We start from the raw sequence: 11474 nt of genomic DNA on the forward strand, positions 1-11474 counted from the left end.
ACTGGATGTCTTTAAGGTCCCTTCCAACACAAACCATTCCATAGTACTATGATTCTATGAATCTATATGCCTTAATGCAAAAATAAATTTTTCCATTTTAGAGGAGGGTATAAATTGAGAATTGAGGAAGGTATAAAACAGAATGGATGAAATTACGCTAAAATCTTGCAGCGGAGCTGTCTCATGCGTAGCACTGTGCTTTCTGCTGTAGATTGTGTTACCTCAGCTTCAGAGGGAATTAATATTCTTCAGCTCTAGTTTTTAAATTGAGGAATCAAAGTTTATTAGCAGGTTATTACAACACAAAAGCAACACAGAGAACAAATGATTCCAGTGATTAGGAAGAAAAGTAAACTTAGCAACTCAAACACTTTCCTTTTCTCTGTCATTAGGTTCCAGGGTGGATCTTCAGCTCACATCAAACTATGGTGCTTCACTCTTCATAGCATTGAGTTAGCATTGGACATATGACCAGATACACTGAGGGCTAAATCTTCAACTGAGCTACATCTTCAAATGCTCCCTTTCCATTGCAGATGGGGAGCAAACGTCTGGTGGCAAGTGAAGATGTTCTCTCTCTTCAACTTAGATATGACTGTATGGGTTTCATCTGAAGTAGGGCAGGAAAAGGCAGTTTTATTCTAAGAGGATAATGTTTGTTCCCATTACCTCTTGTCCATCTGGACTCCAGTGCTTCCATTATGTGGGCCTGGACTTCAATTTATTAATACAATGACAGGAATGCAAAGCATGTAAGGTTGAACCTATATGTAGGACAGCTATCTAATCCAGGAGCCCACTAAAGAATTACAGACTTGCTGTTTGTTTGCTACACTTTTTGACAAAACACAGCTAGTCCATTTTGCTTCCTATTTATACTCCATTTTTATTTCCCAGTTCTTAGGCATTATCATTCAACTTTGGAGGATGTTATACAGTTTCCTTGACACAAATCTTTCTCTCCACCTTCCTGTCTGCTAAAGACAAAATCTTATTTTAATGAGTTAAATTCTAACATCAGTTAAACTGAGGAAAGAATCTGGCCCATAAAGTTTGACAAATGACAATCATTTTAAAAAGTGAAATGTACACATTGTGTCTAAACACAATTGACCTCATTCCCCTCAGCTGTCCTGATGTTCAGCTGCTTGGAAACTTTCCTCCAGGGAAAACCTTTATTAAATGATTTGTGCTTCTTTTACATTTTGTTCCAAATTATCTCACTCCCTCGTTTTATTTCTTCTTCAGGCTGGCTGCTTGCTACAGCTAATTTGGGTGTCCTTGCTGGGACTACCATAAATACTCTTTCCCAGTAGTACTTTGTAAGCTGAATTAGTCAAGTGATCTTGGCTATAACATTCAAGAAAACAGTCGATAAGATTAAAGACTGGGAGAACTTTATGGTTGGAAACACCGTTTTAAAGTCACCCATAAAGGTGCATGAACAAAAAGTGCTGACAAGGCCAAAACATTTCATAGATGCTAAAATTGTGACCTTCAGCATTGTATTAGAAGGGATAATTGTTCACTCACTTCTCTCCATACGACAACTGTATTAAAACATTACATTCTCTTCAGGACTCTTTAACAAGGACCCTTCCACACAAATAGATGAAATACCAGATTAAAAACAAGGAGATAAAGCCTCACCTACAAATTGAAAGACAGAGCACTGAAGCCTGCATAAGCCCCCAAGTATGCTGGGTGCCCGTCCTTCTCTGACTGTGCAGTAGACCTCCCACCTGAGGTAAGTAGTACCAGTCACTCAAAGCAATAGAAAAATTGTTTCTTCATCTCCATCTTTGCTTTTCAGGCTCTTATTTCCCCTGACAGCACCTAGAGCTTTAAGCTGTCCAGGGCCATGGCTCTTGGGTGGAAGTCATAGTTGGGTAAGTCTTCTGCTGGCTTCAAGGTGGCACAGGTTCACCATTCCCCCCAGAACTGGTGGTGATCACCGTCACTGTGTCTGCACTGCTCCGGGCAGGCTGGGGCTAGAGCTGCCCTTACAATGTTCTCATGTCTTTCTCTCATGAGGTCCGAGTTCCTGCTTTTATTTTAAAGCTGTATGAACACTTCATTTCACTGGCATCTAATTCTGGGGTAGTGAAGGATGACAATAGGTCTGGAGTTATTTGTGACTGGGTGGAATTGATGAACAGGTTTCTGTCAAAAATTCCCTTTCTTTATTTTTCCAGACAAGCATCTGTGGGAACATTTCATTTCAGCATTTTCAAAAGCAAATGTTCTTCCTTTTCAGTTGCAAAATAATTGTTTTGAAGTCTGGATTTGGCAATACTTCATTTAAAAGGGTTAGGGAAATTATTAACAATCCCCTGTCAGCCACACAAAATGTTTTGACTTGAAATCTCTCTCTTCAATTAATTAAAAAAAATATTATTTTTTCCCCATAAGTTAACCAGTATGCCCACCTCCCTTCATCTCCCCAAAACAAGAGTTTGCAGAATCAATTATTCCCACAGTTTTCTCAGACTTTTTGAGACATAGTGGACAGAGCCACTTCCATGTCAATGTTGACTTTAAATAAATGATTTTTCTAACACTAAATTGAAAAGGTTCAGACTTTATTCTAATGAAAAAGGTGAACTGTTTTCATTTTTATATCTAGATTACAGTGAGAAAAGTATTAAAATATCAGTTCTTGTTGAATCAAAAGTCCATATTTGCTTAACTCTTTGTGCCACACAGAGGATAGATACATCTTTGATTTACAAAATCTTTCTTGCTGCTAAAAGGTAAGTCTATTCATGTTAGAATAAACATGGAAAATTCTAGGGCACAAAAACGCATGGCACAGCGTAAACATGATCTGAGACACTTCAGGTACAAGCAACAATTCCACTTTTCTTGTAACAGATGACACTGCTTGAGGTTAGAACAAGAAGTACCTGTTGCCTGTGCTATAACATCTCCTGCAAATAGCTTCCTATTTGTGGCACTGATATAAAGTCTGTGTTTTATGGAGCTTACCCAACCAGCTTTTCTATGTCAGGTTATCACAGATACATTTTTTTTCCAATTCATTTTGAGATCAACTGCTGTTAAGAGGCTGTAACAAGGGATGTAACTTGCTCCTTTCACTTTCATTCAGACAGTTTGAATAAACCCACATTTAAGCCTTTTATGGTTCCTCTTTCCATTATACTTATTTTATTTTATTTTTCTCTGTGGGGACTGAGCCACTTTATTCAGGTCATTTTCTGCAATATCATGGTAACCCATTAAAATGTCAAATAATTTATTGTCCGTTCAGTCCACTCGCCTGTCCTTTTCATCTAAAAAGCACAGTCATTTCTGTAAGCTCTCTGTTCCTCTACATGTTCAAAGGCCTTCATGGATCTCCTCACCTTCTCATTAAATCTTGCTGAAGAACAGTTGCCTTGGAAACCAGGGAGCCGATCCAGCAAAGGGGCTGAGCATCTTCACCTTGCCTTGACTTTGGTGGGAGGTGAAGCCATTCAGCACTTCTGAAAGGACAGTTAGCACATGGCCAGCAGAGAAACCATTAGGTGCTAACTACTGTTTTGCTCTAGTTTCAGGATGATGAGGAATGATGCTGGTCCCTACACGCCCTCCTATCTTTCACATGAAGAACAGAAGATAGAAAGAGGTTGAAACATCTGACGCTTTTCTGGCATCAGCTGTGAGCTCATTTATAATTGCAAAGACTTTGGAAATGTGAATGCATTCTAAATATTATTCAAAAGAACAAACCTATTCTGAAAGTCTAAGGGGACCCAACTTTCTTTCCAGGTTATTTATAACATGCTAGTGCATTTGTAAGGGCCTACTAGAGTTGCTACAGACACGGAATAATAAACCAATTTGTATTAAGAAGAAAAGAAAACCATATAAACAGCACATCTTAGATGTTCTTTTGAGATAAAACACAGCATCCTTCCAAGGACTCAGCCGATATAAGCACTATGTCTTAGCATTTCCAAGGATTTGGAAACTTTCCAGTGAAGAAATGAAGTCTAGATTGCAGTGATAATCACAGCAAGAGATATGTATATAAACTATACCCTAAGAACAAAGCTGGCTCTACTTAGGTCACCTTGGTCTATCTGGTTCATTATCTCATGGCAGAGCCACGCAAATGCAACAGGTTTGCTTCCAGCTCAGCCCAGGATCAGGTTATCTGCTTTTATCACCAGCATGTGGTAGAGGCCTAAAGACCTCCTTACACGTTCTTCCCAGCTCACCTGGCTCTGTACAGAGCCATTTCTTGGATCTGCATCTTGATATAAGTAGCAGGAGCCTTGTTCAAGGTCCAGAAGACCTTCGCAGCTGAAGCATCATTGCACAAGCTCAGTGCAGGGACTTCAACCCAAAGCCATCTACACACATTCCTGGGGAGCTGAGTGTGCGTTAAGCAACCCTTCTTAGATGGGTAGGCATGACCATGAGCATGATTACTGAAATATTTCTGTTCTTAGGCTACCTGAGCCCATTCTGGACCAGGGAGAGATGCAGGTCATAGTGCTACCTGGCCAAGTCCAGGCACTAGCCCTGCAAAGGCTGCAGCGGCTAGCTACAGGACCATCTTTGGCAATGTGACAGTACTCTAGGAATGATAAGCCTGCCCACTGCTGTCTTTACTGGCTTTCTACAGGCAATTTTAAGGTATTTGCCTCAGATTAATAAAAACCCAAGGATCGCATGCCTTCCCCATTCAGTCACAGTTTAAAAGTAGGTGGGAGCTTGTGGCTGTTTTACAGACACCCCACCACTATCAGGATGTGTTAGGTGGCCCTGATGACATTTGTGGACTTTAGAGCACTTTCAAGGACACAGAGAAGCAAAAGAGCCTTCACAGCAGGAGCAGAGGATTTATCAAGCCTAAGCAAGCCCAGCAGAAGAGAGCTTTGCAGGATCACAGTCTAATGGAGATGATAAATTCCGCCTTGTTGTTAGTTGGAGATCTCAAATGCTTCATTGGAGCTTGCTCCAGGTCCTTACGTGCTGGTGATAAAAGGTGCATGTCATGGTGTATGGTGGTGTACATCTGCAAGGATGCTTCCTTTCTGGCTGAAGGTCATACTGGGCTTTTCTCCTTTTTAAACAGAATGGAGATTTTTACCCCCAAAACAAGGTTTGCTCCTGTAGGTTACAAATCTTTCTCTGGGCCCCACAAGGAATATCACCATCTTCTCATCATGACACAACACACAATGATTTGACTCACTTTCCCTGATGGCAACCCAGAGTTGCATCCAGAATCCACCTTAATATTGATTATTAAGATAGAACCACCCAGAGTGGTGAGTTAACTTCTGCTAATCTCAAGTTGTTTCAGATATCGAATTCGGTCAAGGTATTTTGCAGAATGCCTCTAGGAATATTTTTTCACATTCCTTCTCTTGATATTTTTGGTGTTCATTCTCAAATAAGTTTGTTTGTTTGTTTGTTTTCTTTATATTTGGTTGTGCTATGTATTAGAACAGAAAATAAATTCCTTAAGGTCAAAAGGTTTTATTTTGATTTTAGATGGAAAGGAATTTTTAAACTTGACAAGATGAGTACTGGAGAGAAGCCTGAACTCAAAATCCGTTTGAGAAGTAGACCTTTATTCTTTTACACAAGTCCATCTGAAAGCCTTTCTACCTAAAAGCAGTTTCTTACAAAACAGTGTACTACAAGCAGGCAGGACTTCCCACAGAAATATGCAAGGACAAAAAAGAAATTTGCCGTATCACTTGATGCATTTCTACAAAGTTTCTCGTTACTTTATTACCATGTGTCAAACATGTTTTTAAAGAGAAATAGAAATGAATTGAAAATTATATTTTGGTCATGTCTAGAGGCACTAAATGACATTAGAGCTACTGGCTCATAGGTGCTGTAGAAACACCAAGGAAAGGTTTTCCCTGCCCTGAAATCTTTTCAACTGGGACACAAGTTAGCAAAAAGAATTCAATATCTTGGTTTCCCAAATTCACCCAAGGAATGAGAAATTACTCTCCCAGCATCAGCCAGAAGCATATGATGAAGACAGAAAAACAGAACTGAATGACATAATGTGAGATGAACAGGAACTCACAGAATGGTTATTATAGAGTTGTTGATGTGCGATAACTTGTTCCTGCACTAGGAAATCCATGGGGATCTGAACATCTCTGAGAGTGGGAAGGGAATTGGGCATGGATGTGACAGTGCTGATTGGCAGGAGAACACGGCACTGAAGTCATAGTCTGGGGGCATGAGCTACCCTGGGCTACCTACATCAAAGCTGTGCGCTTCTGAAAATCCAACCAGGAACCACAGGAAAAAACCTCAACTTCTTACTCGAGCTAAAATACACTATTCTCTGCCTTGCAGCATTAGCTGGTGCAAAACACCTCTCTCCTCTGCCCTTTCCCCCATCTATTTGTATTGTCAAGTCTTCTTTCAGAGATTGTTCCTTGGAAGAAAGCAAAGAAGCATATCTGTGGGGCTGAAAGAATAGGTAGCAAAGAGTAGCTTTCTAGTACCACAGCAAGAAGAGAATAAAGTTGGGGCAGCCTCACCCAGAAGGAAGAATTTGCTGTTACTGTCCCAACACTGCAGCATTGACACCATACCTGCTGTTGACTTCACACAACGACAGGGGACTTCCAGGGCCATTCTAGGCCTTAGGGGTCATGAATTGGAATTTCTTGCTCTGCTGTGCGCTGATTTCCTCTCTGATCTTGGGCAAGCTCAGATTCAGCCAAATGTCCAGTCTCACCTTGAAAATAAGGGTAAATGCATTTCTGAAGTGCAAAATGTTTGGACAGAAGTCTCTTGCTGATGGTGGGTGACACTGGGGAGGAGGCAGGTCAAGATCCCTGCATTGCAGGGTTTTACACCTCCAAAAGAGACTTTTTGTACTGACAAATAATATGCTTCTAATTAAGGATGAGGCTGTAAAATCTCAAATCTGATAACACATTGTGCAGGAAGCTAGGAGACATCTGTTCGTATGAACACATCAATATTAAGGTGGATTCTGGATGCAAAATTCTCCCCACGCTGTTTGATAATGACACTGGCAGAAGAGATCTCCCACGTTAATATCTGGCAACAAATGTTTTGCAACAGAAGCATGTATTCCATAGAGGATTGTGTGAACATAAGATCTAATTTTCCCTGGCAAAGCATCCATCATGTGTGTGAACTTTTCATGGAAGATAATAATACCTCCCATCAATAAAATCAAGTTGTTGAGTGGAACAAGACCAGGTAGAGACACAAACACCCTCACCTTCACAATTACATCTGTGGTCTCTGTTTGGGACTTACTAAATGGGAAGCATTTGGAGTGGGGTGAGGCCATCTAAGATGGCATCTCTTTGGTGCTTGTGTCCACAGAAACCTCTGTGGGCTGCCCAAGTGCTGTTGGCTTCATGCCATTCTTAATGAGGGAGGAACAGAAGTGGAGGCTGAGCAGCTGATGGCCAGAAGAATTACCTTGGACCTTAGGCAAGGGGAGGATGTGGAATCACGTCAGGCAAAGGGACATATTCATAACACAAGACAAAGGCAGAAACAGTCACCAGGGGAGGTGTTTGTGACACTTCATTTACTGGGAAGGCAGAGAGATGGTAGATGAAAGTCCCGTCTCTGCTGCTGAAGGAGAGGTTTTTGGATGGAGGGGAGCTGTGTGTTGGAGGGCAAGGTCCTAGTGAACTTGTAAGGAGAGATGCCGGGGTAGGGCCCCATCATATGGCCTGATGCCCACCCTTGTGCAGCTCTGGTCAGGAGTGAGTGGAAGAGCATACCTTGGTTAAAATGCTGGTCCTTTCAGCATACAGGCACGTTTTACCCCCAGGCCCTTTTGCATTGTTTGAGGTTCTCAAAGCTAATCCTGAAGAGAAGTAGGATCATGCAAGACTGACTTTTCCAGAACAGCCCAGATGCTGTACTTACTCAGCAGTTTGTCTCCATCACTAGTCAAGCACAAATCCCTTGTAGTACTACATAGAGACAGCCTCCCCAAGTACTCTTGTTTTCCTCCAGTAACTTGCTGCTCAGAGTATTACAAGCCAGAGTCAGTGTCTACATTTAACTGCCCTCAATGCCTTTTTTTCCATGATTTTTTCCTGTTGCTTTTTTGAACCCATGTAAAGTTATGTGTCCTCGTCCCCCTGCGACAAAGACTTGTGCAACCTGGGTACAAAATGTGAGCAGAGCTACACATTTCTGCTCTGGCAGGCTCCCACTGGCATCTGCTAGTTTAATTTGCTGAAAGCTCCAGCCTTCCAGAAGTTTGCGGGAAGCCAATAACACTGGCGATGCTCAGCAGCACCAGTGGGTGGCAATCTCTTACTGACACCTATCCTGCGCCCTAGGCAAGTTCATTTTGGGTGTTCATTTTCGGTTGGCTCCAAAGTGCACTTCTATGGGTACAGAGAGTCATTAGCTTTCCGTCAGGCGTATTTTTCCATTAACTTGGTTTTCTTCTATCAAATAGGAAAGCAGTTTCTGTTTTTGACACACAGATGTGTTGGTGTCAGTGCCCAGCCCCTAGAAATAGCTTTGTTGCTAACATCCAACACCAGACTTGCTGGTTTTACCAAGAATAGAAGAGGAAGTTTGATTAACCACACATATATAAATAAACCCCCAACTCACACTGAAGCAGAGCAGCACTCAGTGATTCAGGGCGATGCAGCTGACCTTGCATATAAGAAGCAGGAACGGTTGCTAATGTAAAAGACTTTTTACTTCTCCAGCACATATGCTTTTAAAACGAAGATTGGAATAAACCCAAGCAGTGAGAGGGACTTGAAGTGCAGAGGGAATGTTTTTATGGAAATGGCTTTCCATAGAGGGCTGCCCTCCTCTGCAAGTCAACAGAAATCTAAAAGGATCTGTTGAAAGACTCATGGGTTTTGACATACAGCAAACTCAGATGTCCCTTTTGGATCCCTTCATTATTCCTAATAATTGTTTTGGCCATAACTTACCACAAAACCATTTGCTCAAGAGCTACCTTGCTAGAGATACGTAATTCCGTTGCAGCTCCCTTTATAACATACATGGTTCCTCCTAGGAAGGGATTCTGTGGATTTAGATTAAATTTTGGCTATTGTTGGTGAATTTTAGGGAAGTGTCTCCCAGTTGTAAGTTCAGGCAGCATTCAGCCTTGGTGCACAAGGAGGGAGGGTGCATGGAGGGAAACCGCTAGGACATGGTAGGACCTCCTCATACCTGCTAACTCATACTGCTTTATGTATCAGTGTGACATGTCTGTGGTGGGGCCAGCCCTGGCTGGTTTCCTGAGTGGAGCTGGACAAAAACACACAGTGAAATGTATTACTGGAACAGGGATGGGGAATTTGCTTTTCCACAGGACATTTAAACAGACCTGCATGCAGCACATCTCATTGCACGGTGCCTTATGGGGCTGCTTGTGTTTGCTCAGCCTCCCCAGTGGTCCTGATCTACAGGAGAGTTAGGAAAGGTGCAAGCAGGGAGCAGATTGCTGTTGCTTCTCCTAAAGCCTCAAGAGAAGGAGCAAATGCTCCATGGAGAGCCACAGACTACTGTGCCTGAAGCCAACTCTGCCTTCCAGAGCAAGGGGCACTCAGCTCTCTGGCATTCCTGATCCCAGCTTTGACACCAGATCATTATATGACCTTGAGCCTCATGTATTTTAGATCTTTAATACATTAGCGGAATGACAAGAAGAGAGCTATCAGCAGAAGAGGAAGCAAGAGTGCAGTAAAATGAAATGATGCAGCAAGATGTGTCTTCAGAGGAAAAAACCCAACCATCTCTGAGGTTACCTTAGAGCAGGAAAACCTGTGTCAGAGTTAAATATTTGCACTTCTAGCCATCAGAGTTACACTGGGGGCAACTTGGTGGATAGACTATGCAAATAAGGATCAAATTACTTGCGCATCTGCTTCAGACTTGTTTTCTCAGCCTTTTAAAACAGCAACTGTAAGTGTATTACAGTTGACACCCAAATGGGTTTAGGTACCTAGTTCCCATGCCACAGTCTGAGAAAAATATATCAAAGCACAGGACTAACAAGGAGCAGGGTACTTCACAGCAGTTAAAGGAAGAATGCAAATATAATGCAACTACTCTTCTCTGTTCATTGGGAAAGGGGCACCAAACCAAAGGTTCAGATCCACGTAGGACTCAGCGTACTTGGGGAGCTCCCATGCCCTGGCTAATTTGTGGTTACAGCCTGTCTGCCTGCTTCAAGTCTGTGGAAAATATGTGGTAACTTGATCTAGTATGCACTGCTACTATTAGGCAAAATTAAGTGATATTGCCCAATGGTTCTGGTTCTTTAAGAGTTCACGGGCAGTTGTCATGGCTAAGCTGTTCCACAGCAACTTGTTAAACTAGTACCTTGCTTGCAGCTCTGATGACAAGGTGGTAGAGCAAGAAATGAGCTGAATGCAAAGTGAGGAGGGACATGGTAATTAGAAGTGAGGAATTAAACCCTTAGGGCTTGGTTATAGGAACATTTGTAAGCGACTTTACTCATTTGTCACATCCCATCAGAACACCAGCAGAGCAGCTCGGTGGGTGCAAGAACAGCTGGACCCCAAATTCCTCCCAGGCCCATCTGTGTCTATGGTTTGCATGAGCTTAAGAGTGCTATAAAAGCACTTTCTTTTGGGACCGAATGAGCTTTATTGCTGGGAATAGTGTAGCATCATGTAATGAAGGGGAGCTGCGTACAGGTAGTACAGAGAGGGGTGCAGCACCCCACCAGGCATGACAGACAGAACTGATTCCATCTGAATTTTCTTTGTTTCTGTGTTCAGAGCAGAAGCCCAGCTAAGATGCTCCAAATCACCCTCTGAAGACTCCCGCAGGATTTGTATGGATCCTACAGAGAAAATCTTTCTAACTGAGGCACCCAGCTGAGTTGATAAAGCAAAGTCTTATTACTTTAGAGGCTTTAAGCGCACTCATGGTGTGTTTGAAATCATCCTCAAAGCAATGCACACTGCCAAAACTTTTTGATTTTGTTGAACCAGCTTTTCCTACTCCAGAACCATACCGCAGAAAACATCTCAGCTGGCTTCCCCCAGGTATCATGACCAGGCTTGTGAACAATGACTAGCTTTGAGTTTGTTAATTTAATTTGCGTTTACGTAGCTTTTCCCAATTCCTTATCTTTTTCAAGGACAAAAACAGAGAGGCTCAACTGTAGAGTTCAAACTCAGCTGTTTTGTTATCAATGCCAGTGCTTGTTGGACTGAAATGGCCAATTCAAAAGAAAAAAAAAAATCCTGAGATGGGCTGAGAAAACTCAAGAGATTGACAAAATAATGACATCAGTTTAAAAAGGAGGAAAATGTTTCAGCCCATCTGTATTTGCCATCTGGTTTCACCCATGCCACATTTTACAGTGTTGCTTTGCCACCCCAAAGTCAGATATATCTTTTTCACCTGAAATCTGAGTCTCACTGTCACAGCACTCTCTAAACTAGCCAGCTGCAATAAGGTCTTTTACCATCACACAC

At 42.1% G+C, this 11474-nt stretch overlaps 1 long non-coding RNA gene across 3 annotated transcripts in view; it reads right to left on the bottom strand.

Annotated features, from left to right (window-relative positions):
* Positions 1–258: 258 nt before the first annotated feature.
* LOC308066608 overlaps positions 259–11474 on the bottom strand; it is a 57506-nt gene continuing 46290 nt past the window's right edge. Inside the window, exons 1-2 of one of the 3 annotated variants that reach the window (XR_013929216.1) lie at positions 6582–11468; positions 259–3485 (exon numbers count right to left, since the gene is read on the bottom strand). This is a non-coding gene — a long non-coding RNA (uncharacterized lncRNA). Of the gene's footprint in view, positions 5075–6581; positions 11469–11474 lie in introns of those variants that run through there. The other 2 variants (XR_013929214.1, XR_013929215.1) reach the window with 2 other exon arrangements.

This window comes from Falco punctatus (genome assembly GCF_963210335.1).
Source record: "Falco punctatus genome assembly, chromosome: 6".
NCBI classification, from domain to species: domain Eukaryota; kingdom Metazoa; phylum Chordata; class Aves; order Falconiformes; family Falconidae; genus Falco; species Falco punctatus.